Raw genomic sequence first — 27,865 nt, 5'->3', positions numbered from 1 at the left:
TAACGATTACATTGTAAATTTGGTCGTCGCCTAGGAGAGTTCCTGGTTGTCCTAGTTCTGCGCGGATTAATAGGCTGAGTGCGGTGCCGACTATTCCTGCTCATGCCCCGAAGATGAGGTACAGGGTGCCAATATCCTTATGGTTAGTGGAAAATAGTCATCGGTTGATGAAGGTGACGGGTAAGATGGCTGAGTGTTGAAGCGTTAGGCTGTAGTCCTTTTTACAGAGGTTTAATTCCTCTTCTTATCGGCTCTGTAGTGAAATTCATGTTGAGTTGCAAGCTCATCGATGCGCACTAGGGTGCGTCAGGGTCTTTGTAGGCAGAAGCCAATTGGTTTAGGCATTTAGCTGTTAACTAGAGTTTTGTGGGATCGAAGCCCATCTGTCTAGGGAGGCTTTAGCTTAATTAAAGCGTCTGACTTGCATTCAGAAGATACAGGTTAATATTCTGTAAGTCTTAATGTGCAGAAACTAAGAGGGTTTAACTCTTATTTAAGGCTTTGAAGGCCTTCGGTTTGGGGTGTTATCCTAAGTTTCTAGACAATGGCATGTATTATTGGGGACAGGGGAAGTAAGAGGATTGATAGTGAGGCAAGGACCGCAGTAGGTGTGCTTGGGGCTTTGCTAGTGTATCATTGTTTTATGTGGTTAGAGGAGTTGGGGGGAAGGGTAATTGTTGAGTGGTATGCGAGGCGTAGGTAGAAGAAGAGGCTGAGCAGTGATAGCATGGCAATTGCCATGGCTGCTGGTGTTATTTCCTGTTTAGTTAGTTCTTGGATGATAAGTCACTTTGGTATAAAGCCTGTTAATGGGGGGAGGCCTGCTAGGGATAAAAGTACTAGTATTAGGGTGGCGTTTAGCACTGGGGTTTTTGTTCATGAGGTTGTGATCATGGATAGGTTAAGGGCTTTGATTTTGTTAAGGGCTAGGAATACGGCTGATGTTATGATTGTGTATAGGTAGAAGGTAAGTAAGGCCAATTTGGGGCTGTAAACTAGGATGATGGCGATTCAGCCTAAGTGGGAGATGGACGAGAAGGCTAGGATTTTGCGTGTTTGTGTTTGGTTCAGTCCTATTCAGCCTCCTAGTGCTGTTGAGGCTAGGGCCATGGCGGTGAGTAGAGCTGGGTCGAGGGATTTGGATGTTAGTAGGAGCAGGGTTAGTGGGGGGAATTTTATGAGGGTCGAGAGTAGCAGGGCTGTTATTAGTGGCGATCCTTGTAGTACTTCTGGGAATCAGAAGTGAAATGGCACTAGGCCCAGTTTAATAGCGATTGCTGCTGTCAGTAGTAGACAGGAGGTTGGGTGGTTTATTTGTGTGATGTCTCATTGGCCGGTGACTCAGGCATTGGTTATGCTAGAGAATAGGACCAGGGCGGAAGCAGCTGCTTGGGTTAGGAAGTATTTCGTTGCGGCTTCTACTGCTCGTGGGTGGTGGGATTTGGCAATTAGGGGAATGATGGCTAGTGCGTTGATCTCCAGTCCTGTCCAGGCCAGAACTCAGTGGTTGCTGGAAATTGTGATTGTGGTGCCCAAGATGAGGCTGAAGGTTATGATTGGGGTCGCGTAAGGGTTCATTAGTAGAGGAGGGGGTTAAACCATCATTTTCGGGGTATGGGCCCGATAGCTTGATTAGCTGACTCTACTAGAAAATAATATAAGGGAAGTATGGAGAATTTTGATTTCTCTTGTGTGGGTTCAATTCCTACTTTTCTAAGGTCAACAGGAAATGAGAGGGCTGTTATACCTCTATGTTCACTTTATCATAGTGACCCTTTGTAGTTCAGGCACATTTCCTTATGTAAGGAGGTAGGCCTGCATAGCAGATAGGTATGCTGATGTGTCAGAGGCACAGAGCTAGTGTGAGGGGTAGGAAGTTTTTTCATAGTAGGTGCATTAGTTGGTCATATCGGAATCGTGGGTATGAAGCTCGGACCCATAAGAAACCAGAAGATAGTAGGAGGACTTTTGTGGCTAGGATGACGGGGAATAGTTCTGTGGGTGGCCCTAGGGCGCTTGGGTTTAGGAATATGATGGCTGTAAGTGTATTTATTAGCATAATGTTCGCATATTCAGCTAGGAAGAATAAGGCGAAGGGTCCTGCGGCGTATTCAACGTTAAACCCTGAGACTAGCTCAGATTCACCCTCTGTGAGGTCAAAAGGAGCTCGGTTTGTCTCTGCTAGGGTGGATACGTATCATATTATTGCTAGGGGTCATGAGGAGAAAATGAAGTATAGAGGCTCCTGTGCGATGGCAAAGGAGCTGAGTGTGTAGCTTCCGCTTAGTATGATTATTGATAGCAGGATTATGGCCAGTGTCACTTCGTATGAAATGGTCTGTGCTACTGCCCGTAGGGCTCCGATTAGTGCGTATTTTGAGTTCGAGGCTCAGCCTGATCATAGGACTGAGTAGACGGCTAGGCTTGACATGGCTATTAGGAAGAGAACTCCGAGGTTTAGATCTGCTAGGCGAAATGGGAGTGGTAGTGGTGCTCAAGTGGTGAGGGCTAGGACAAGGGCTAGTATTGGTATCAGAATGAATAGAAGTGGGGAAGAGGTAGAGGGTCGGATGGGCTCTTTGGTAAATAGTTTCAGTCCGTCCGCAAATGGTTGAAGTAGGCCAAAAGGCCCGACAACGTTAGGGCCTTTGCGGGATTGTATGTAGCTTAGGATTTTCCGTTCTACTAGGGTTAGGAAGGCTACGGCAATCAGGATTGGGATGATGTATAGGAGGGATATAACGAGGCAGCTTAGTGTTGTTATTTGAATCATGGGTGAAGCTAGGGAGAGGATTTGAACCTCTGGGGAAAGGGCTTAAGCCTTCTGCACTTGCCGGGCTCTGCCACTCTAGCTGGTCCTTTTCTAGGATTGAAAGTGGTGGGGGAAGGCCCTCTTCACGGTTTAGTTGGTTTCACTGCTTAGAGGGGGGGGGCGTGCTTGTGGTATTGGCCCCACTTTCCCGGTCCTTTCGTACTGGGGAGAGTGTGTCATAGATAGAAACCGACCTGGATTGCTCCGGTCTGAACTCAGATCACGTAGGACTGTTAATCGTTGAACAAACGAACCCTTAATAGCGGCTGCACCATTAGGATGTCCTGATCCAACATCGAGGTCGTAAACCCCCCTGTCGATATGGGCTCTTGAGGGGGATTGCGCTGTTATCCCTGGGGTAGCTTGGTCCATTAATCAATTATATTGGGTCTGGTCACTGTTAGCACTTTGAGGGGTAGCTCTAGGTAAAGAGGTATGGTCTTGTTTTTGGAGGATTTGTTCTCCTCCAAGGTCGCCCCAACCGAAAAATATCGACCAGGCTCTGCGATGGTAGTGGCCCCAGTGGGGTTGATTGAGGATTCGCGGTGGTCGTTGATTTTTAAGTTCCACAGGGTCTTCTCGTCTTATGTTCACATCCCCGCTTTTGCACGGGGAGATCAATTTCACTGATTATCTGTGAGAGACAGTTAAGACCTCGTTTAGCCATTCATACAAGTCTCGATTTATGGGACAATTGATTGCGCTACCTTTGCACGGTTAGGATACCGCGGCCGTTAAACCTAAGTCACCGGGCAGGCATCACCTTCAATACTTGTTTAATTTGCTGAAGGCTATGTTTTTGGTAAACAGTCGGGCCTTATTAATTTGCCGAGTTCCTTTCACAGATTTTAATCGCTCTTATAGGCGCTCCTGAGTCGGGTTAACAGGGTTAGTTAATACGTGGTCTTGTAGGGGTTTTTGTATCTGTCTAGGTCTGTTAATAATGTTTCTATGTAAGCTTGCGCCGTTAGAGGGGTGTGGCCCTGAGTTACTTATTTTAGCATTAATTCTCCTATATTCATAGGTTGACCTGTTTGTGATAAGGGAATCATCTTATTTTGGTATTTTTAGGTGGTGGAGCTTTGACGCACTCTTTTTTGATGGCTGCTTTAGGGCCCACGGTAGGATCAGTAGTAAGAATTATCCGCTAGTCGAGGTTGTGTCCTTTTTTAATGGAGCTGTCCCTCCATTAAATAGCTCTTAATCATCTCATTAGGGTTCAGGATGTCCGGTAGGGAGGATTAAGGGGGAACTTAGATTCGTTTCACAGGTAACCAGCTATCACCCAGCTCGGTTGGCTTTTCACCTCTACTGACAAGTCATCCCACTCTTTTGCAACAGAGACGGGTTCGCTCTCTTTAACTGCTTGAAAGTAGCTCGCTTGGGTTTCGGGGGGGCAAACTTTAGTTCACTTTGCTTGGTTGTTCTCGCTAAACCATGATGCAAAAGGTACAAGGGTTGATCTTTGCTGTCTGTCGCTTTGATTGTTTCACTGCTATTTCATCTTTCCCTTACGGTACTGGGGTCTCTATCGCGTCTAAGTGTCTTTTCTATCGCCTATACTAAGACTGTAAAATGCTTTAGTTTAATTAGTTTAGTAAATTCTTTAGTTTTGGTGTACTATTTGTGTGGTTGAGCTAGAGGGGGGGCTTCAAGACGATCCGGTCTAGTAGATATCTTTCAGGTGTAAGCTGAGTGCTTTGGTGTTATAGCTACGTCTTGATATTCTAAGTACACCTTCCGGTACACTTACCTTGTTACGACTTACCTCATCTTCAGCGTATTTATGGTATTAGTTATGTGGGATGTGGCTTTTGAGGAGGGTGACGGGCGGTATGTACGTGCCCCAGGGCCGGCTTAAAGTAGGCTCTATTGTCCCACTTTACTGCTAAATCCGCCTTCCAGAAGTGGTTTCACGCTTCTTTCCGTGTGCCCTATGAATGGGGAATGTAGCCCATTTCTTCCACTCCATAGGCTATACCTTGACCTGTCTTATTAGCGGGGTGCTATTGTGTCCACTGTTGTGCTCTCATTCGAGGTGGGCTGGCGACGGCGGTATGTAGGCTGTGTTGGCAAGGGGTGGTTGGGTTAATCGGGGATTATCGATTGTAGAACAGGCTCCTCTAGGTGGGTTTGGGGCACCGCCAAGTCCTTAGAGTTTTAAGCGTTTGTGCTCGTAGTTCTCTGGCGGATACTTCGGTAAAGTAAGTATCAAGATTTAGGGCCAGGCATAGTGGGGTATCTAATCCCAGTTTGGGCCCTGGCTTTCGTGGGTTTAAATCAGTCGTTAGTTCCTAAGATCATCTTAATGGTGTGTTTAGGTGCATCTTGGGCTTATGACAGCTCAGTTGCATTTTGATCTTAGTTAGCTAGGATAGGCATTTTACCACTCTTTACGCCGTGTCAATAGGACGGTTGATTTGGGTTTCTTGTATGACCGCGGTGGCTGGCACAAGATTTACCAACCCTTGAAGTTAGGCTGTTGCTATAACTAAGTCAAGTTTGCACTCATTGCTTAATGTTAATTACTGCTGAATACCCGTGGGGGCGTGGCTTAGCGAGGCGTCTTGGGCTACTACTTGGGTGTGCCTGATACCCGCTCCTCAAGGCCTGTATGGGGGTAGGTGGTCGAGGGCGTTTACACTGGGGCGCGGATACTTGCATGTATATATTTAGCAAAAACCAACCGTAAGGTTAGGACTAAGTCTTTTGTCCGCAGGCATGTTTTATGCCATCTTGGCAACTTCAGTGCCATGCTTTGTGTTAAGCTATGTGGACGGGGGTGTGGTTAGCTGATAGTTGAGTGGTGAGTGAGAGTGAAGTATATGAAATTATTGCTTGTGTTTACTATTTTTAGTACTGGAGTTTCTCTAATAAGTTTAAGTTATTTTGTATGTGTTTGTGTGTATATGTACATCGTTCCGATGATGTCATGGAAGGGATGATTAATCTTCCTATGAGCAGGCCTCCCCCCATTAACAGGCTTTATACCAAAGTGACTTATCATCCAAGAACTAACTAAACAGGAAATAACACCAGCAGCCATGGCAATTGCCATGCTATCACTGCTCAGCCTCTTCTTCTACCTACGCCTCGCATACCACTCAACAATTACCCTTCCCCCCAACTCCTCTAACCACATAAAACAATGATACACTAGCAAAGCCCCAAGCACACCTACTGCGGTCCTTGCCTCACTATCAATCCTCTTACTTCCCCTGTCCCCAATAATACATGCCATTGTCTAGAAACTTAGGATAACACCCCAAACCGAAGGCCTTCAAAGCCTTAAATAAGAGTTAAACCCTCTTAGTTTCTGCACATTAAGACTTACAGAATATTAACCTGTATCTTCTGAATGCAAGTCAGACGCTTTAATTAAGCTAAAGCCTCCCTAGACAGATGGGCTTCGATCCCACAAAACTCTAGTTAACAGCTAAATGCCTAAACCAATTGGCTTCTGCCTACAAAGACCCTGACGCACCCTAGTGCGCATCGATGAGCTTGCAACTCAACATGAATTTCACTACAGAGCCGATAAGAAGAGGAATTAAACCTCTGTAAAAAGGACTACAGCCTAACGCTTCAACACTCAGCCATCTTACCCGTCACCTTCATCAACCGATGACTATTTTCCACTAACCATAAGGATATTGGCACCCTGTACCTCATCTTCGGGGCATGAGCAGGAATAGTCGGCACCGCACTCAGCCTATTAATCCGCGCAGAACTAGGACAACCAGGAACTCTCCTAGGCGACGACCAAATTTACAATGTAATCGTTACCGCTCACGCCTTTGTAATAAGCTTCTTTATAGTCATACCCATCATGATCGGAGGATTCGGCAACTGATTAGTCCCCCTCATAATCGGTGCCCCCGACATAGCATTCCCGCGAATAAACAACATAAGCTTTTGACTCCTCCCCCCATCATTCCTCCTCCTACTAGCCTCATCCACTGTAGAAGCTGGCGCCGGCACAGGCTGAACTGTCTACCCTCCCCTAGCAGGTAACCTTGCCCACGCCGGAGCTTCAGTAGACCTGGCTATCTTCTCACTCCACTTAGCCGGTATCTCCTCCATCCTTGGGGCCATCAACTTTATCACCACAGCCATCAACATAAAACCCCCCGCACTCTCACAATACCAAACCCCACTATTTGTCTGATCCGTACTAATTACCGCCATCCTACTCCTTCTATCACTCCCCGTACTCGCCGCCGGTATTACAATATTACTAACTGATCGAAACCTAAACACCACATTCTTCGACCCCGCTGGAGGAGGAGACCCAATCCTGTACCAACACCTATTCTGATTCTTCGGACACCCAGAAGTCTATATTCTGATCCTACCGGGGTTCGGAATCATCTCACACGTAGTCACGTACTACTCAGGCAAAAAGGAGCCCTTCGGCTACATGGGAATAGTCTGAGCCATACTATCCATCGGCTTCCTAGGATTCATCGTCTGAGCTCACCACATGTTTACAGTAGGAATAGACGTTGATACCCGAGCCTACTTTACATCAGCCACTATAATCATTGCCATCCCTACCGGAATCAAAGTATTTAGCTGACTAGCCACCCTGCACGGAGGAACAATCAAATGAGACCCCCCCCAATACTATGAGCTCTAGGATTTATCTTCCTATTTACCATCGGAGGATTAACAGGAATCGTTCTTGCAAACTCTTCCCTAGACATCGCCCTGCACGACACGTACTACGTAGTTGCCCACTTCCACTACGTCCTATCCATAGGCGCCGTCTTTGCCATTCTAGCAGGATTTACTCACTGATTCCCACTACTCACTGGGTTTACCCTACACCAAACATGAGCAAAAGCCCACTTCGGGGTAATATTTACAGGAGTAAACCTAACGTTCTTCCCCCAGCACTTCCTAGGCCTAGCAGGAATACCCCGACGATACTCGGACTATCGCGACGCCTACACACTATGAAACACCATTTCCTCCATCGGCTCCCTAATCTCAATAGTAGCCGTAATCATACTAATATTCATCATCTGAGAAGCCTTTTCGGCCAAACGAAAAGTCCTACAACCAGAACTAACTACCACAAACGTTGAATGAATCCACGGCTGCCCTCCCCCATACCATACTTTCGAGGAACCGGCCTTCGTCCAAGTACAAGAAAGGAAGGAATCGAACCCTCACATGCTGGTTTCAAGCCAACTGCATTCACCGCTCATGCTTCTTTCTTATGAGACGTTAGTAAACCAATTACATAGCCTTGTCAAGACTAAATCACAGGTAAAAATCCTGTACATCTCATGTGGCCAACCACTCCCAACTAGGATTCCAAGACGCCTCATCACCCATCATAGAAGAACTCGTTGAATTCCACGACCACGCCCTAATCGTTGCCCTAGCTATCTGCAGCCTAGTTCTCTACCTTTTAGCCCACATACTAACAGAAAAACTCTCGTCAAATGCTGTAGACGCCCAAGAAGTAGAGCTGATCTGGACAATCCTACCTGCTATCGTCCTGGTACTCCTCGCCCTCCCATCCCTACAAATCCTCTACATAATGGACAAAATCGATGAACCAGACCTCACCCTAAAAGCCATCGACCACCAATGATACTGAAGCTACGAATACACAGACTTCAAAGACCTATCATTCGACTCCTACATAGTGCCCACCCCAGACTTACCCAACGGCCACTTCCGACTGCTAGAAGTTGACCACCGCGTAGTTATCCCAATAGAATCCCCCATCCGCGTAATCATTACTGCAGGAGACGTACTCCACTCCTGAGCAGTCCCAACGCTCGGAGTTAAAACAGACGCAATCCCAGGCCGACTAAACCAAACTTCATTCATTACCACCCGGCCTGGGATTTTTTACGGACAATGCTCAGAAATTTGCGGGGCTAATCACAGCTACATACCCATTGTAGTAGAATCAACCCCACTCCCACATTTCGAGGCCTGATCGTCCCTTCTATCATCATCCTAATCATTAAGAAGCTATGCAACAGCACTAGCCTTTTAAGCTAGCCAAAGAGGGACTTCCCCCTCCTTAATGATATGCCACAGCTTAACCCCGCACCATGATTTTCAATCATAATTATAACCTGATTAACCCTAGCACTCCTCATCCAACCAAAACTACTAGCCTTCACCACAACCAACCCCCCATCAAATAAGACCTCCCTCACTACCAAACCCACACCATGATCCTGACCATGAACCTAAGCTTCTTTGACCAATTTTCCAGCCCCAATCTATTTGGCATCCCCTTAATCCTACTATCCCTACTCTTCCCAGCCCTACTATTCCCGTCCCCAAACAACCGATGAATCAACAACCGCCTTTCTACTATCCAAACATGACTCCTTCACCTAATCACAAAACAACTAATAGTCCCACTCAACAAAAATGGCCACAAATGAGCCATAATATTTACATCCCTAATAATCATACTTCTTACAATCAACCTTCTAGGCCTCCTTCCATATACATTCACCCCAACCACCCAACTATCTATGAACATAGCCCTAGCCTTCCCACTATGGCTCGCCACACTACTAACAGGCCTACGAAACCAACCATCAGCCTCTTTAGCCCACCTATTACCCGAAGGTACCCCTACACCCCTAATCCCCGCACTAATCCTGATCGAAACAACCAGCCTACTAATCCGCCCCCTAGCCCTCGGAGTCCGCCTTACAGCCAACCTTACAGCAGGACACTTACTCATCCAACTCATCTCTACAGCCTCCATTGCATTAATACCCACCCTTCCTGCAGTATCCATCCTAACAATAATCATCCTACTACTCCTAACCATCCTAGAAGTAGCAGTAGCCATAATCCAGGCCTACGTCTTCGTGCTCCTTCTAAGCCTATACTTACAAGAAAACATCTAATGGCACACCAAGCACACTCATACCACATAGTTGACCCAAGCCCTTGACCAATCTTCGGGGCAGCCGCCGCCCTACTCACAACCTCAGGATTAATCATGTGATTCCACTACAACTCATCCATACTACTAACCCTAGGCCTCATCTCAATACTCCTAGTAATACTCCAATGATGACGAGACATTGTACGAGAAAGCACCTTCCAAGGCCATCACACTCCCACAGTCCAAAAAGGCCTACGATACGGCATAATCCTTTTCATCACATCCGAAGCATTCTTCTTCTTAGGGTTCTTCTGAGCGTTCTTCCACTCGAGCCTGGCCCCAACCCCAGAACTAGGAGGCCAATGACCCCCAACAGGAATTAAACCACTCAACCCGATAGAAGTCCCCCTACTAAACACAGCCATCCTACTAGCCTCAGGCGTTACCGTAACGTGAGCCCATCACAGCATCACAGAAGGAAACCGAAAACACGCCATCCACGCCCTAACCCTAACGATCCTCCTGGGATTCTACTTCACAGCCCTACAAGCAATAGAATACCACGAAGCCCCATTCTCAATCGCCGATAGCGTCTACGGATCTACCTTCTTCGTTGCCACTGGATTCCACGGACTCCACGTAATCATCGGATCCTCCTTCCTGACCGTCTGCCTCTTCCGACTGATCAAGTTCCACTTTACATCAGACCACCACTTCGGATTCGAGGCAGCAGCCTGATACTGACACTTCGTAGACGTCATCTGACTATTCCTCTACATAACCATCTACTGATGAGGATCTTGCTCTTCTAGTATATTAATTACAATTGACTTCCAATCTCTAGAATCTGGTATAAACCCAGAGGAGAGCAATGAACGCACTCATGTTCATATTCGCCCTATCATCAATCCTAAGCGCCGCCCTAACCGCATTAAACTTCTGACTCGCCCAAATAAACCCCGACTCAGAGAAACTCTCACCGTACGAATGTGGATTCGACCCACTTGGATCTGCTCGATTACCATTCTCAGTCCGATTCTTCCTCAGTAGCCATCCTGTTCGTCCTATTCGACCTAGAAATCGCCCTCCTACTCCCCCTGCCATGAGCCGTCCAACTCCAATCCCCCCTAATGACCCTCACCTGAACTGTAGTGATCCTCCTTCTCCTAACACTCGGACTGGCCTACGAGTGAATTCAAGGGGGCCTAGAATGAGCAGAATAACAGAAAGTTAGTCTAACCAAAAAGATAGCTGGTTTCGACCCAGCAGATTACAGCCAACCCTGTAACTTTTTTATGTCGCCCCTACATTTAAGCTTCTACTCAGCCTTCATTTTCAGCGGACTAGGACTAGCCTTCCACCGAACCCACCTAGTATCCGCCCTACTATGCCTTGAAAGCATAATATTATCGATATTCGTAGGCCTATCAATATGATCCATCGAAAACCAAGTCTCCTCATTCACCATGGTACCAATTCTCATGCTAACCTTCTCAGCGTGTGAGGCGGGCACAGGCCTGGCCATCCTAGTAGCCTCCACCCGCACACATGGCTCCGACCATCTACACAACCTAAACCTCCTGCAATGCTAAAAATCATCCTACCCACAATCATACTTCTTCCAACAGCCCTGCTGTCTCCACCAAAATTTCTATGGACTAACACCACCTTATACAGCCTCCTAATCGCTGCCCTAAGCCTACAGTGATTAATCCCAACCTACTACCCCTACAAATTTTTATCCAACTGAACAGGAATTGACCAAATCTCATCCCCCCTCCTAGTACTATCCTGCTGACTACTCCCACTCATAATCATAGCAAGCCAAAACCACCTGCAACAAGAACCCCTACAACGCAAACGAATCTTTATCTCAACCTTAGTCGCAGTCCAGCCATTCATCCTACTAGCCTTTTCCACCACAGAACTAGCACTATTTTACATCTCATTTGAAGCAACCCTCATTCCCACCCTAATCTTAATCACCCGATGGGGGAACCAACCAGAACGCCTAAGCGCTGGCATCTACCTGCTATTCTACACGCTAGTAAGCTCTCTACCCCTGCTAATCACAATCATACACCTATACGTGAAAATTGGCACCCTGCACCTGCCAACCCTACAACTAACCCACCCAACCCTATCCACCTCATGGACAGGAATACTATCAGGTCTAGCACTGCTCATAGCATTCATAGTAAAAGCCCCACTATACGGCCTACACCTCTGACTGCCAAAAGCCCACGTAGAAGCACCCATCGCAGGCTCAATACTCCTCGCCGCCCTACTACTAAAGCTAGGAGGATACGGAATTATACGAGTCACTCTATTTATGGGCCCACTGTCCAACCTCCTGCACTACCCCTTCCTAACCCTGGCCCTATGAGGCGCCCTAATGACTAGCTCAATCTGCCTACGACAGACAGACCTAAAATCACTAATCGCTTATTCATCCGTTAGCCACATAGGCCTAGTTATCGCCGCAGGAATAATCCAAACCCACTGATCATTCTCAGGGGCAATGATCCTAATAATTTCCCATGGACTAACTTCCTCCATACTATTCTGCCTAGCCAACACAAACTATGAACGTACGCACAGCCGAATTCTACTACTCACACGAGGCCTACAACCTCTCCTACCACTCATAGCTACCTGATGATTGCTGGCCAATCTAACAAACATAGCCTTACCCCCAACAACAAACCTCATAGCAGAGCTAACCATTATAATCACCTTATTCAACTGATCTGCCTTCACGATCATCCTAACAGGAATCGCAACCCTACTAACCGCCTCCTACACCTTATTCATACTACTAATGACCCAACGAGGCTCAATCCCCTCCCACATCACATCTATGCAAAACTCAACCACGCGAGAACACCTGCTCATAACACTCCACGTTATCCCAATATTCCTCCTAATCCTCAAACCCGAACTGATCTCCGGAATCCCCTCATGCAAGTATAGTTTAAACCAAACATTAGACTGTGATTCTAAGAATAGAAGTTCAAACCTTCTTACCTGCCGAGGGGAGGGTTTAACCAACAAGAGCTGCTAACTCTTACATCTGAGCCTAAAACCTCAGCCCCCTTACTTTTAAAGGATAACAGCAATCCACTGGTCTTAGGAACCACCCATCTTGGTGCAAATCCAAGTAAAAGTAGTGAACCCCACACTACTAATCAACTCCCTCACACTACTCACGCTGACAATCCTCCTAACCCCAATCATCCTGCCATTTCTATTTAAAAACTTTAAAAACACCCCACAAGCCACCACCCGCGCTGTTAAAACCGCATTCCTAATTAGCCTAGCCCCTACAACCGCATTCATCTACTCGGGAGTAGAATCTGTCACCTGCCACTGGGAGTGAAAATTCATTATAAACTTTAAAATCCCCCTGAGCCTAAAAATAGACCAATACTCAATAACATTTCTTCCAATCGCCCTATTTGTAACATGATCAATCCTACAATTCGCCATATGATACATGGCCTCAGAGCCATACGTAACAAAATTTTTCACCTACCTACTGACATTCCTAGTCGCCATACTCCTCCTAACAACCGCAAACAACATATTCCTCCTATTCGTAGGCTGGGAAGGAGTACGAATCATGTCCTTCCTTCTCATCGGCTGATGACAAGGCCGAGCAGATGCCAACACCGCCGCCCTACGAGCCGTAATCTACAACCGAATCGGAGACATCGGACTGATCCTGAGCATAGCATGACTAGCTTCAACATTCAACACCTGAGAGATCCAACAAGCCGTACACCCCCACCAAACCCCAATCCTCCCCCTCATAGGATTAATCCTCGCAGCCGCAGGAAAATCCGCCCAATTTGGACTCCACCCATGACTGCCCGCAGCAATAGAAGGCCCCACCCCAGTATCAGCCCTACTGCACTCCAGTACCATAGTAGTAGCCGGAATCTTCCTGCTCATCCGCATGCACTCCCTGCTAGCCACCAACCAGACAGCCCTAACTGCCTGCCTATGCCTAGGTGCTCTATCAACCCTATTCGCTGCCACATGCGCCCTAACCCAAAATGACATCAAAAAAATCATTGCTTTCTCAACATCCAGCCAACTAGGACTAATAATAGTCACTATCGGACTAAACCTCCCACAACTAGCCTTCCTACACATCTCAACCCATGCCTTCTTTAAAGCCATACTATTCCTATGCTCAGGGTCTATCATCCACAACCTAAACGGAGAACAAGATATCCGAAAGATAGGAGGCCTACAGAAAATACTCCCAGTCACTACTTCCTGCCTAACCATCGGAAACCTGGCGCTGATAGGAACCCCATTCCTAGCCGGATTCTACTCAAAAGACCTCATCATCGAAAGCTTAAACACATCATACCTAAATACTTGAGCCCTACTCCTAACCCTTATAGCCACAGCATTCACCGCAACCTACAGCATCCGCATAACCATCCTAGTCCAAGCTGGACAAACCCGAATCCCCCCAATAGTATCAATAAACGAAAACAACCCACTAATCACCGCCCCCCTAACCCGACTCGCCCTAGGCAGCATTACAGCAGGAATAATCATTACCTCTTTCATCACACCAACCAAAACCCCCCCAATAACCATACCCCTTATCACCAAAACCGCTGCCATCCTCATAACAATCCTAGGAATCATCCTAGCCCTAGAACTATCGAACATAACACACACCCTCACTCACCCCAAACCAAACCCCCTCATAAACTTCTCCTCTGCATTAGGGTACTTCAACCCCCTAGTACACCGATTCTTCTCCAAAAACCTACTAGAAAAGGGACAAAACATTGCCCTACACTTGATCGACCTCTCCTGACTCAAAAAAATAGGGCCAGAGGGCCTTGCTGAACTACAAGTAGCCGCAAGCAAAGCCGCAACCTCAATACACACAGGGCTAATTAAGGCCTACCTAGGATCCTTCGCCCTCTCCATCCTGGTAATAATCCTAATAACACACAGACTCACTAATGGCCCCTAACATCCGCAAATCCCATCCCCTACTAAAAATAATCAACAACTCCCTAATCGACCTACCCGCCCCCTCCAACATCTCTGCCTGATGAAACTTCGGCTCCCTTCTAGCCATCTGCTTAGCCACACAAATCCTAACAGGCCTGCTACTAGCCATACACTACACCGCAGACACTTCACTCGCCTTCTCCTCAGTAGCTCACACATGCCGAGACGTCCAGTACGGATGGCTCATCCGCAACCTCCACGCCAACGGTGCTTCGCTCTTCTTTATCTGCATCTACTTACACATCGGACGAGGCCTCTACTACGGCTCCTACCTATACAAAGAAACCTGAAACACAGGAGTAATCCTCCTACTCACCCTAATAGCAACTGCCTTCGTAGGGTATGTCCTACCATGAGGACAAATGTCATTCTGAGGGGCCACCGTAATCACCAACCTATTCTCAGCCATCCCGTACATTGGGCAAACTCTAGTAGAATGAGCCTGAGGAGGATTCTCAGTAGACAATCCAACCTTAACCCGATTCTTCGCCATCCACTTCCTACTGCCCTTCCTAATTGCAGGAATCACCCTAGTCCACCTAACCTTCCTACACGAATCAGGCTCAAATAACCCACTAGGAATCGTATCAGACTGCGACAAAATCCCATTCCACCCATACTTCTCCATTAAAGACAGCTTAGGGCTTACCCTAATAATCACCCCTCTAATAGCACTAGCCCTATTTTCACCGAACCTCCTGGTTCTTGGAATCCTAGTTGGGAGTGGTTGGCCACATGAGATGTACAGGATTTTTACCTGTGATTTAGTCTTGACAAGGCTATGTAATTGGTTTACTAACGTCTCATAAGAAAGAAGCATGAGCGGTTAATGCAGTTGGCTTGAAACCCATCCCCAGTGGTGCAAGTGCACTCTCTGAACTAACTGAAGTGCATCCCCAGTGGTGCCAGTGCACTCTCTGGACTCACTGCACTGCATCCCCAGTGGTGCCAGTGCACTCTCTGGACTCACTGTACTGCATCCCCAGTGGTGCCAGTGCACTCTCTGGACTCACCGAACTGCACCCTGAGTGGTGCCAGTGCACTCTCTAGAGTCACTGCAGTGCATCCCCAGTGGTGCCAGTGCACTCTCTGGACTCACTGTACTGCATCCCCTGTGGTGCCAAAGCACTCTCTGGACTCCCGCCACCGCATCCCCAGTGGTTCCAGTGCACACTCTGGACTCACTGCACTGCATCCCCAGTAGTGCTAGTGCACTCTGTGGACTCACTGCAGTGCATCCCCAGTGGTGCCAGTGCACTCTCTGGACTCAATGCACTGCATCGCCAGTGGCGCTAATGCACTCTCTGGACTCACTGCACTGCATCCCCAGTGGTGCCAGTGCACTCTCTGGACTCACTGCAGTGCATCCCCAGTGGAGCCAGTGCACTCTCTGGACTCACTGCAGTGCATCCGCAGTGGTGCCATTGCACTCTCTGGACTCACTGCACTGCATCTCCAGTGGTGCCAGTGCACTCTCTGGACTCACTGCACTGCATCCCCAGTGCTGCCAGTGCACTCTCTTGAGTCACTGCAGTGCATCTACTGTGGTGCAAGAGCACTCTCTGGACTCAGAGCAGTGAATCACCAGTGGTGCCAGTGCACTCTCTGGACTCACTGCACTGCATCCCCAGTGGTGCCAGTGCACTCTCTGGACTCACTGCACTGCATCCCCAGTAGTGCTAGTGCACTGTGTGGACTCACTGCACTGCATCCCGAGTGGTGCCAGTGCACTCTCTGGACTCACTGCAGTGCATCCCCAGTGGTGCCAGTGCACTCTCTGGACTCACTGCAGTGCATCCCTAGTGGTGCCAGTGCACTCTCTGGACTCAGTGCTCTGCATCCCCTGTGCTGCCAGTGCTCTTTCTGGACTCACTGCACTGCATCCACAGTGGTGCCAGTGCACTCTCTGGACTCACTGCACTGCATCACCAGTGGTGCCAGTGCACTCTCTGGTCTCACTGCACTGCATCCCTAGTGGTGCCAGGGCACTCTCTGCAGACACTGCAGTGCATCCCCAAAGGTGACAGTGCACTCTCTGGACTCACTGCACTGCAACCCCAGCGGTGCCAGTGCACTCTCTGGACTCACTGCACTGCATCACCACTGGTGCCAGTGCACTCTCCGGACTCACTGCACTGCATCCCCTGTGGCGCTAATGCACTCTCTGGACTCACTGCACTGCATCACCAGTGGTGCCAGTGCACTCTCTGGACACACTGAAGTGCACTTTCAGTGGTGCCAGTGCACTCTCTGGACTCACTGGAGTGCATCACCTGTGGTGCCAGTGCACTCTCTGGACTCACTGCACTGCATCCCCAGTCCTGCCAGTGCACTCTCTTGACTCACTGCACTGCATCCCCAGTGGTGCCAGTGCACTCTCTGGACTCACTGAAGTGCATTCTCAGTGGAGCCAGTGCACTCTCTGGACTCACTGCACTGCATTCTCAGTGGAGCCAGTGCACTCTCTGGACTCACTGCACTGCATCCCCAGTGGTGCCAGTGCACTCTCTGGACTCACTGCAGTGCATCCCCACTGGTGCCAGTGCACTCTCTGGACTCACTGCACTGCATCCCCAGTGGTGCCAGTGCGCTCTCTGGACTCACTGAAGTGCATCCCCAGTGGTGCCAGTGCACTCTCTGGACTCACTGCACTGCATCCCCAGTCCTGCCACTGCACTCTCTGGACTCACTGCACTGCATCCCCAGTGGTGCCAGTGCACTCTCTGGACTCACTGAAGTGCATTCTCAGTGGAGCCAGTGCACTCTCTGGACACACTGCAGTGCATCCCCAGTGGTGCCAGTACACTCACTGGACTGACTGAAGTGCATCCCCAGTGGTGTCAGTGCACTCTCTGGAGTCACTGCGCTTCATCCCCAGTGGTGCAAGTGCACTCCCTGGACTCACTGCACTGCATTCCCAGTGGTGACAGTGAAGTCTTTGGACTCACTGCACTCCATCCCCACTGGTGCCTTTGCACTCTCTGGACTCACTGCACTGCTCCAGCCGCGGCAGCCGCTCCAGCCGCGGTAGCCCTCCAGCCGTGGCAGCCGCTCCACTCGGTAGCGGCTGGAGCGGCTGCCGCGGCTGGAGCGGCTGCCGCGGCTGGAGCGGCTGCCGCGGATGGAGAGGCTGGCGCGGCTGGAGGGGCTGGAGCGGCTGCCGCGGCTGGAGCTTCTGGAGCGGCTGCCGCGGCTGGAGCGTCTGCCGCGGCTGGAGGGGCTACCGCGGGGTTGACTCGGCTGGAGCGGATGCCGAGGCTGGAACGGCACTCTCTGGACTCACTGCACTGCATCCCCAGTGGCGCTAATGCACTCTCTGGACTCACTGCACTGCATCCCCAGTGGTGCCAGTGCACTCTCTGGACTCACTGCAGTGCATCCCCAGTGGTGCCATTGCACTCTCTGGACTCACTGCACCGCATTCCCACTGGTGTCAGTGCACTCTGTGGACTCACTGCACTGCATCCCCAGTGGTGCCAATGCACTCTCTGGACTCCAGGCACCGCATCTCCATTGGTGTCAGTGCACTCTCTGGACTCACGGCACTGCATCCACAGTGGTGCCAGTGCACTCTCTGGACTAACTGCAGTGCATCCCCAGTGGTGCCAAAGCACTCTCTGGACTCGCGGCACTTCATCCGCAGTGGTGTCAGTGCAGTCTCTGCAGTCACTGTAGTGCATTCCCAGTGTTGCCGGGGCACTCTCTGGACTCACAGCACTGCATGCCCAGTAGTGCCAGTGCACTCTCTGGACTCACTGCATTGCATCCCCAATGGTGCCAGTGCCCTCTCTTTACTCACTGCACTGCATCCCCAAGGTGCCAGTGCACTCTCTGGACTCACTGCACTGCTCCAGCCGCGGCAGCCTCTCCAGCCGCACCAGCCGCGGCATCCGCTCCAGCCTCGGCATCCGCTCCAGCCGCGTTAACCGCTCCAGCCGCGGTAGCTTCTCCAGCCGCGCCAGCCGCTCCAGCCGCGGCAGCCGCTCCAGCCGCTCCAGCCGCGGCATCCGCTCCAGCCGCTCCAGCCGCGGCAGCCGCTCCAACCGCGGCAGCCGCTCCAGCCGCGGCAGCCGCTCCAGCCGCTCCAGCCGCTACCGAGTGGAGCGGCTGCCACGGCTGGAGGGCTACCGCGGCTGGAGCGGCTGCCGCGGCTAGAGCAGTGCAGTGAGTCCAGGGAGTGCAAAGGCACCAGTGGGGATGGAGTGCAGTGAGTCCAAAGACTTCACTGTCACCACTGGGAATGCAGTGCAGTGAGTCCAGAGAGTGCACTGGCACCACTGGCGATGCAGTGAAGTGAGTGCAGAGAGTGCAATGGCACTACTGGGGATGCAGTGCAGTGAGTCCAGAGAGTGCACTGGCACCACTGGGGATGCACTGCAGTGAGTCCAGAGAGTGCACTGGCACCACTGGGGATGCACTACAGTGAGTCCAGGGATAGCACTGGCACCACTGGGGATGCAGTGCAGTGAGTCCAGAGAGTGCACTGGCACCACTGGGGATGCAGTGCAGTGAGCCCAGAGAGTGCACTGGCACCACTGGAGATGCAGTGCAGTGAGTCCAGTGAGTGCACTGGCACCACTGGGGATGCACTGCAGTGAGTCCAGAGAGTGCACTGGCACCACTGAGAATGCACTTCAGTGAGTCCAGAGAGTGCACTGGCACCACTGGGGATGCACTGCAGTGAGTCCAGAGAGTGCACTGGCACCACTGGGGATGCACTACAGTGAGTCCAGGGATAGCACTGGCACCACTGGGGATGCAGTGCAGTGAGTCCAGAGAGTGCACTGGCACCACTGGGGATGCAGTGCAGTGAGTCCAGAGAGTGCACTGGCTCCACTGAGAATGCACTTCAGTGAGTCCAGGGAGTGCACTAGCACCACTGGGGATGCTGTGCAGTGAGTCCAGAGAGTGCGCTGGCACCACAGGTGATGCACTCCAGTGAGTCCAGAGAGTGCACTTGCACCACGGGGGATGCACTGCAGTGAGTCCAGAGAGCTCACTGGCACCACTGGGAATGCACTGCAGTGAGTCCACAGAGTGCACTGGCACCACTGGGGATGCAGTGCAGTGAGTCCAGAGAGTGCACTGGCACCACTGGGGATGCACTGCAGTGAGTCCAGAGAGTGCACTGGCACCACAGGGGCTTCAGTGCAGTGAGTCCAGAGAGTGCACTGGCACCACTGGGGATGCAGTGCAGTGAGTCCAGAGAGTGCACTGGCACCACTGAAAATGCACTTCAGTGTGTCCAGAGAGTGCTTTGGCACCACTGGGGATGCACTGCAGTGAGTCCAGAGAGTGCACTAGCGCCACTGGGGATGCAGTGCAGTGAGTCCAGAGAGTGCACTGGCACCACTGGGGATGCACTGCAGTGAGTCCAGAGAGTGCACTGGCACCACTGGGGCTTCAGTGCAGTGAGTCCAGAGAGTGCACTGGCACCACTGGGGATGCAGTGCAGTGAGTCCAGAGAGTGCACTGGCACCACTGAAAATGCACTTCAGTGTGTCCAGAGAGTGCTTTGGCACCACTGGGGATGCACTGCAGTGAGTCCAGAGAGTGCACTAGCGCCACTGGGGATGCAGTGCAGTGAGTCCAGAGAGTGCATTGGCACCACTGGGGATGCACTGCAGTGAGTCCAGTGAGTGCACTGGCACCACTGGTGATGCAGTGCAGTGAGTCCAGAGAGTGCACTGGCACCACAGGTGATGCAGTGCAGTGAGTCCAGAGAGTGGCGCTCCAGCCTCGGTTTCCGCTCCAGCCGCGTCAACCGCTCCAGCCGCGGTAGCCCCTCCAGCCGCGGCAGACGCTCTAGACGCTCCAACCGCGTCAGCCTCTCCAGCCGCGTTAGCCCCTCCAGCCGCTCCAGCCGCTCTAGCCGCGGCAGCCGCTCCAGCCGCTACCGAGTGGAGCGGCTGCCACGGCTGGAGCGGTTGCCGCGGTTGGAGCGCCTGACGCGTTTGGAGCGGCTGCCGCGGCTTCCGCGGCTGGAGCGGCTGCCGCGGTTGGAGAGTCTGCCGCGTATGCCGCGGACGGAGCGGCTGCCGCGGCTGGAGCGGCTGCCGCGGCTGCCGCGGCTGCCGAGGCTGGAGGGCTACCGCGGCTAGAGCGACTGCCGCGGCTGGAGTAGTGCAGTGAGTCCAGAGAGTGCACTGGCACCACTGGGGATGCAGTACAGTGAGTCCAGAGAGTTCACTGGCACCACTGGAGATGCACTTCAGTGAGTGCAGAGACTGCACTGGCACCACTGGGGATGCAGTGCAGTGAGTCCAGTGAGTGTACTGGCACCACTGGGGATGCAGCGCAGTGAGTCCAGAGAGTGCACTGGCACCACTGGGCATGCACTTCAGTTTGTCCAGACAGTGCACTGGCAGCACTGGGGATGCAGTGCAGTGAGTCCAGAGAGTGCACTGGCACCACTGTGGATGCAGTGCAGTGAGTCCAGAGAGAGCACTGGCAGCACTGGGGATGCACTGCAGTGAGTCCAGAGAGTGCACTGGCACCACTGGGGATGCATTGACGCGAGTCCAGAGAGTGCACTGGCACCACTGGGGATGCACTGCAGTCACTCCAGAGAGTGCACTGGCACCACTTGGGATGCGGTGCAGTGAGTCCAGAGAGTGCACTGGCACCACTGGGGATGCGGTGCAGTGAGTCCAGAGAGTGCACTGGCACCACTGGGGATGCAGTGCAGTGAGTCCAGAGAGTGCACTGGAACCACTGGGGATGCGGTGCCGGGAGTCCAGAGAGTGCTTTGGCACCACTGGGGATGCAGTACAGTGAGTCCAGAGAGTGCACTGGCACCACTGGGGATGCAGCGCAGTGACTCTAGAGAGTGCACTGGCACCACTGGGGATGCGGTGCAGTGAGTCCAGAGAGTGCACTGGCACCACTCAGGGTGCAGTGCGGTGAGTCCAGAGAGTGCACTGGCACCACTGGGGATGCAGTACAGTGAGTCCAGAGAGTGCACTGGCACCACTGGGGATGCAGTGCAGTGAGTGCAGAGAGTGCACTGGCATCACTGGGGATGCACTGCAGTGAGTCCAGAGTGCACTAGCACCACTGGGGATGCACTGCAGTGAGTCCAGAGAGTACACTGGCACCACCGGGAATGCACTGCAGTGAGTCCAGAGAGTGCACTGGCACCACTGGGGATGCACTGCAGTGAGTCCAGAGATTGCACTGGCACCACTGGGAATGCAGTGACGCGAGTCCAGAGAGTGCACTGGCACCACTGGGGATGCAGTGACGCGAGTCCAGAGAGTGCACTGGCACCACTGGGGATGCACTGCAGTCCCTCCAGAGAGTGCACTGGCACCACTGGGGATGCAGTGCAGTGAGTGCAGAGAGTGCACTGGCATCACTGGGGATGCACTGCAGTGAGTCCAGAGTGCACTAGCACCACTGGGGATGCACTGCAGTGAGTCCAGAGAGTACACTGGCACCACCGGGAATGCACTGCAGTGAGTCCAGAGAGTGCACTGGCACCACTGGGGATGCACTGCAGTGAGTCCAGAGAGTGCACTGGCACCACTGGGAATGCAGTGACGCGAGTCCAGAGAGTGCACTGGCACCACTGGGGATGCAGTGACGCGAGTCCAGAGAGTGCACTGGCACCACTGGGGATGCACTGCAGTCCCTCCAGAGAGTGCACTGGCACAACTGGGGATGCAGCGCAGTGACTCTAGAGAGTGCACTGGCACCACTGCGGATGCGGTGCAGTGAGTCCAGAGAGTGCACTCGCACCACAGGTGATGCAGTGCAGTGAGTCCAGAGAGTGCACTGGCACCACTGGGGATGCAGTGCAGTGAGTCCAGAGAGTACACTGGCACCACAGGTGATGCAGTGCAGTGAGTCCAGAGAGTGCACTGGCACCACTGGGGATGCAGTGCAGTGAGTCCAGAGAGTGCACTGGCACCACTGGGGATGCACTGCAGTGAGTCCTGAGAGTACACTGGCTCCACCGGGGATGCCCTGCAGTGAGTCCAGAGAGTGCACTGGCAGCACTGGGGATGCAGTGCAGTGAGTCCAGAGAGTGCACTGGCAGCACTGGGGATGCAGTGCAGTGAGTCCAGAGAGTGCACTGGCACCACTGGGGATGCGGTGCAGTGAGTCCAGAGAGTGCACTGGCACCACTGGGGATGCAGTGCAGTGAGTCCAGAGAGTGCACTGGAACCACTGGGGATGCAGCGCAGTGACTCTAGAGAGTGCACTGGCACCACTGGGGATGCGGTGCAGTGAGTCCAGAGAGTGCACTGGCACCACTCAGGGTGCAGTGCGGTGAGTCCAGAGAGTGCACTGGCACCACTGGGGATGCAGTACAGTGAGTCCAGAGAGTGCACTGGCACCACTGGGGATGCAGTGCAGTGAGTCCAGAGAGTGCACTGGCACCACTGGGGATGCACTGCAGTGAGTCCAGAGAGTGCAAAGGCACCACCGGGAATGCACTGCAGTGAGTCCAGAGAGTGCACTGGCACCACCGGGAATGCACTGCAGTGAGTCCAGAGAGTGCACTGGCACCACTGGGGATGCACTTCAGTGAGTCCAGAGAGTGCACTGGCACCACTGGGGATGCAGTGACGCGAGTCCAGAGAGTGCACTGGCACCACTGGGGATGCACTGCAGTGAGTCCAGAGAGTGCACTGGCACAACTGGAGATGCAGCGCAGTGACTCTAGAGAGTGCACTGGCACCACTGCGGACGCTGTGCAGTGAGTCCAGAGAGTGCACTGGCAGCACTGGGGATGCAGTGCAGTGAGTCCAGAGAGTGCACTGGCACCACAGGTGATGCACTCCAGTGAGTCCAGAGAGTGCACTTGCACCACGGGGGATGCAGTGCATTGACGCCAGAGAGTGCACTGGCACCACTGGGGATGCAGTGCAGTGAGTCCAGAGAGTGCACTGGCACCACTGGGGATGCACTGCAGTGAGTCCTGAGAGTACACTGGCTCCACCGGGGATGCCCTGCAGTGAGTCCAGAGAGTGCACTAGCAGCACTGGGGATGCAGTGCAGTGAGTCCAGAGAGTGCACTGGCACCACTGGGGATGCACTGCAGTGAGTCCAGAGAGTGCACTGGCACCACTGGGGATGACCTGCAGTGAGTCCAGAGAGTGCACTGGCGCCACTGGGGATGCACTACAGTGAGTCCAGGGATAGCACTGGCACCACTGGGGATGCAGTGCAGTGAGTCCATAGAGTGCTCTGGCACCACTGGGGATGCCCTGCAGTGAGCCCAGAGAGTGCACTGGCACCACTGGGGATGCAGTGCAGTGAGTCCAGTGAGTGCACTGGCACCACTGGGGATGCACTGCAGTGAGTCCAGAGAGTGCACTGGCACCGCAGAGAATGCACTTCTGTGAGTCCAGAGAGTGCACGGGCACCACTGGGGATGCACTGCAGTGAGTCCAGAGAGTGCACTGGCACCACTGGGGATGCACTGCAGTGAGTCCAGAGAGTGCACTGGCACCACTGGGGATGCAGTGCAGTGAGTCCAGAGAGTGCACTGGCACCACTGATGATGCAGTACAGTGAGTCCAGTGAGTGCACTGGCACAACTGGGCATGCAGTGCAGTGACTCGAGAGAGTGCACTGGAACCACTGGGGATGCAGTGCCGGAGGTCCAGAGAGTGCATTGGCACCCCTGGGGATGCAGTGCAGTGACTCCAGAGAGTGCACTGGCACCACTGGGGATGCACTGCAGTGAGCCCAGAGAGTGCACTGGCACCACTGGGGATGCGGTGCCGGGAGTCCAGAGAGTGCTTTGGCACCGCTGGGCATGCACTGCAGTTACTCCAGAGAGTGCACAGGCACCAATGGGGATGCACATCAGTGAGTCCAGAGAGTGCACTGGCACCACTGGGGATGCAGTGCAGCAAGTCCAGAGAGTTCACTGGCACCACTGGGGATGCAGTGCAGTGAGTCCAGTGAGTGTACTGGCACCACTGGGGATGCACTGCAGTGAGTCCAGAGAGTGCATTGGCACCACTTGGGATGCACTGCAGTGAGTCAAGAGAGTGCACTTTCACCACTGGGGATGCACTGCAGTGAGTCCACAGAGTGCACTGGCACCACTGGGGATGCAGTGCAGTGAGTCCAGAGAGTGCACTGGCACCAATGGGGATGCACAGCAGTGAGTCCACAGAGTGCACTGGCACCACTGGGGATGCAGCGCAGTGAGTCCAGAGAGTGCACTGGCGCCACTGGGGATGCACTGCAGTGAGTCCAGAGAGTGCACTGGCACCAGAGGGAATGCACTGCAGTGAGTCCAGAGAGTGCACAGGCAGCACTGGGAATGCACTGCAGTGAGTCCAGAGAGTGCACTGGCACCACTGGGGATGCAGTGCAGTGAGTCCAGAGAGTTCACTGGCACCACTGGGGATGCACTGCAGTGAGTCCAGAGAGTGCACTGGCACCACTGGGGATGCACTGCAGTGAGTCCAGAGAGTGCACTGGCACCAGAGGGAATACACTGCAGTGAGTCCAGTGAGTGCACTGGCACCACTGGGTATGCAGTGCAGTGAGTGCAGAGAGTGCACTGGCACAACTGGGGATGCAGTGCAGTGAGTCCAGAGAGTGCAGTGACACCACTGGGGATGCAGTGCAGTGAGTCCAGAGAGTGCACAGGCAGCACTGGTGATGCACTGCTGTCACTCCAGAGTGCACTGGCACCACTGATGATGCAGTACAGTGAGTCCAGTGAGCGCACTGGCACCACTGGGGATGTAGTGCAGTGATTCGAGAGAGTGCACTGGCACCACTGGGGATGCAGTGCAGTGAGTCCAGAGAGTGCACTGGCACCACTTGGGATGCAGTGCAGTGAGTCCAGAGAGTGCACTGGCACCACTGGGGATGCAGTGCAGTGAGTCCAGAGAGTGCTTTGGCACCACTGGGGATGCAGTGCAGTGAGTCCAGAGAGTGCACTGGCACCACTGGGGATGCACTGCTGTGAGTCCAGAGAGTGCACTGGCAGCAGTGGGGATGCACTGCAGTGAGTCCAGAGAGTGCACTGGCACCACTGGGGATGCACTGCAGTGAGTCCAGAGAGTGCAGTGGCACCACTGGGGATGCAGTGCAGTGAGTCCAGAGAGTGCACTGGCACCACTGGGGATGCACTGCAGTGAGTCCAGAGAGTGCACTGGCACCACTGGGGATGCAGTGCAGTGAGTCCAGAGAGTGCACTGGCAGCACTGGGGATGCAGTGCAGTGAGTCCAGAGAGTGCACTGGCACCACTGGGGATGCACTGCAGTGAGTCCAGAGAGCGCACTGGCACCACTGGGGATGCACTGCAGTGAGTCCACAGAGTGCACTGGAACCACTGAGGATGCACTTCAGTGAGTCCAGAGAGTGCACTGGCACCACTGGGGATGCACTGCAGTGAGTCCAGAGAGTGCACTTGCACCACTGGGGAATGCAGTGCAGTGAGTCCAGTGAGTACACTGGCACCACTGGGGATGCAGTGCAGTGAGTCAAGAGAGTGCACTGGCACCACTGGGGATGCACTGCAGTGAGCCCAGAGAGTGCACTGGCACCACTGGGGATGCGGTGCCGGGAGTCCAGAGAGTGCTTTGGCACCACTGGGGATGCACTGCAGTTACTCCAGAGAGTGCACTGGCAACACTGGGGATGCAGTACAGTGAGTCCAGAGATTGCACTGGCACTACTGGGGATGCACTGCAGTGAGTCCAGAGAGTGCACTGGCACCACTCAGGGTGCAGTGCGGTGAGTCCAGAGAATGCACTGGCACCAATGGGGATGCAGTGCAGTGAGTCCAGAGAGCGCACTGGCTCCACAGGGGATGCAGTGCAGTCAGTCCTGTGAGTGTACTGGCACCACTGGGGATGCAGTGCAGTTAGTCCAGAGAGTGCACTGGAACCACTGAAAATGCACTTCAGTGAGTCCAGAGAGTGCACTGGCACCACTGGGGATGCACTGCAGTGAGTCCAGAGAGTGCACTGGCACCTACGGGGATGCACTGCAGTGAGTCCAGAGAGTGCACTGGCACCACTGGGGATGCACTTCAGTGAGTCCAGAGAGTGCACTGGTACCACTGGGGATGCAGTGCAGTGAGTCCAGAGAGTGCATTGGCACCACTGGGGATGCAGTGCAGTGAGTCCAGAGAGTGCACTGGCACCACTGGGGATGCACTGCTGTCACTCCAGAGAGTGCACTGGCACCACTGATGATGCAGTACAGTGAGTCCAGTGAGCGCACTGGCACCACTGGGGATGTAGTGCAGTGATTCGAGAGAGTGCACTGGCACCACTGGGGATGCAGTGCAGTGAGTCCAGAGAGTGCACTGGCACCACTTGGGATGCAGTGCAGTGAGTCCAGAGAGTGCACTGGCACCACTGGGGATGCAGTGCAGTGAGTCCAGAGAGTGCTTTGGCACCACTGGGGATGCAGTGCAGTGAGTCCAGAGAGTGCACTGGCACCACTGGGGATGCACTGCTGTGAGTCCAGAGAGTGCACTGGCAGCAGTGGGGATGCACTGCAGTGAGTCCAGAGAGTGCACTGGCACCACTGGGGATGCACTGCAGTGAGTCCAGAGAGTGCAGTGGCACCACTGGGGATGCAGTGCAGTGAGTCCAGAGAGTGCACTGGCACCATTGGGGATGCACTGCAGTGAGTCCAGAGAGCGCACTGGCACCACTGGGGATGCACTGCAGTGAGTCCACAGAGTGCACTGGAACCACTGAGGATGCACTTCAGTGAGTGCAGAGAGTGCACTGGCACCACTGGGGATGCACTGCAGTGAGTCCAGAGAGTGCACTAGCACCACTGGGGAATGCAGTGCAGTGAGTCCAGTGAGTACACTGGCACCACTGGGGATGCAGTGCAGTGAGTCAAGAGAGTGCACTGGCACCACTGGGGATGCAGTGCAGTGAGCCCAGAGAGTGCACTGGCACCACTGGGGATGCGGTGCCGGGAGTCCAGAGAGTGCTTTGGCACCACTGGGGATGCACTGCAGTTACTCCAGAGAGTGCACTGGCAACACTGGGGATGCAGTACAGTGAGTCCAGAGATTGCACTGGCACTACTGGGGATGCACTGCAGTGAGTCCAGAGAGTGCACTGGCACCACTCAGGGTGCAGTGCGGTGAGTCCAGAGATTGCACTGGCACCAATGGGGATGCAGT

The 27,865-nt window shown here is 52.9% G+C and overlaps 2 long non-coding RNA genes across 7 annotated transcripts in view; one reads left to right on the top strand and one right to left on the bottom strand.

The window, feature by feature from the left end:
* Positions 1 to 27,865, bottom strand: part of LOC308187504 — a 535,540-nt gene that overhangs the window by 144,764 nt on the left and 362,911 nt on the right. For 2 of the 4 annotated variants that reach the window (XR_013944735.1, XR_013944736.1), the window contains exon 4: positions 9,517 to 9,675. This is a non-coding gene — a long non-coding RNA (uncharacterized lncRNA). Of the gene's footprint in view, positions 1 to 181; positions 9,676 to 27,865 lie in introns of those variants that run through there. The other 2 variants (XR_013944737.1, XR_013944738.1) reach the window with 2 other exon arrangements.
* Positions 1 to 27,865, top strand: part of LOC308187502 — a 290,980-nt gene that overhangs the window by 238,655 nt on the left and 24,460 nt on the right. The window lies entirely within an intron of this gene.

Source organism: Anser brachyrhynchus (assembly GCF_964034855.1).
Source record: "Anser brachyrhynchus genome assembly, chromosome: 1".
Taxonomy (NCBI): domain Eukaryota; kingdom Metazoa; phylum Chordata; class Aves; order Anseriformes; family Anatidae; genus Anser; species Anser brachyrhynchus.
Note: the sequence above shows the minus strand (reverse complement) of the source record. Positions and strands in the feature narration are given on the sequence as shown.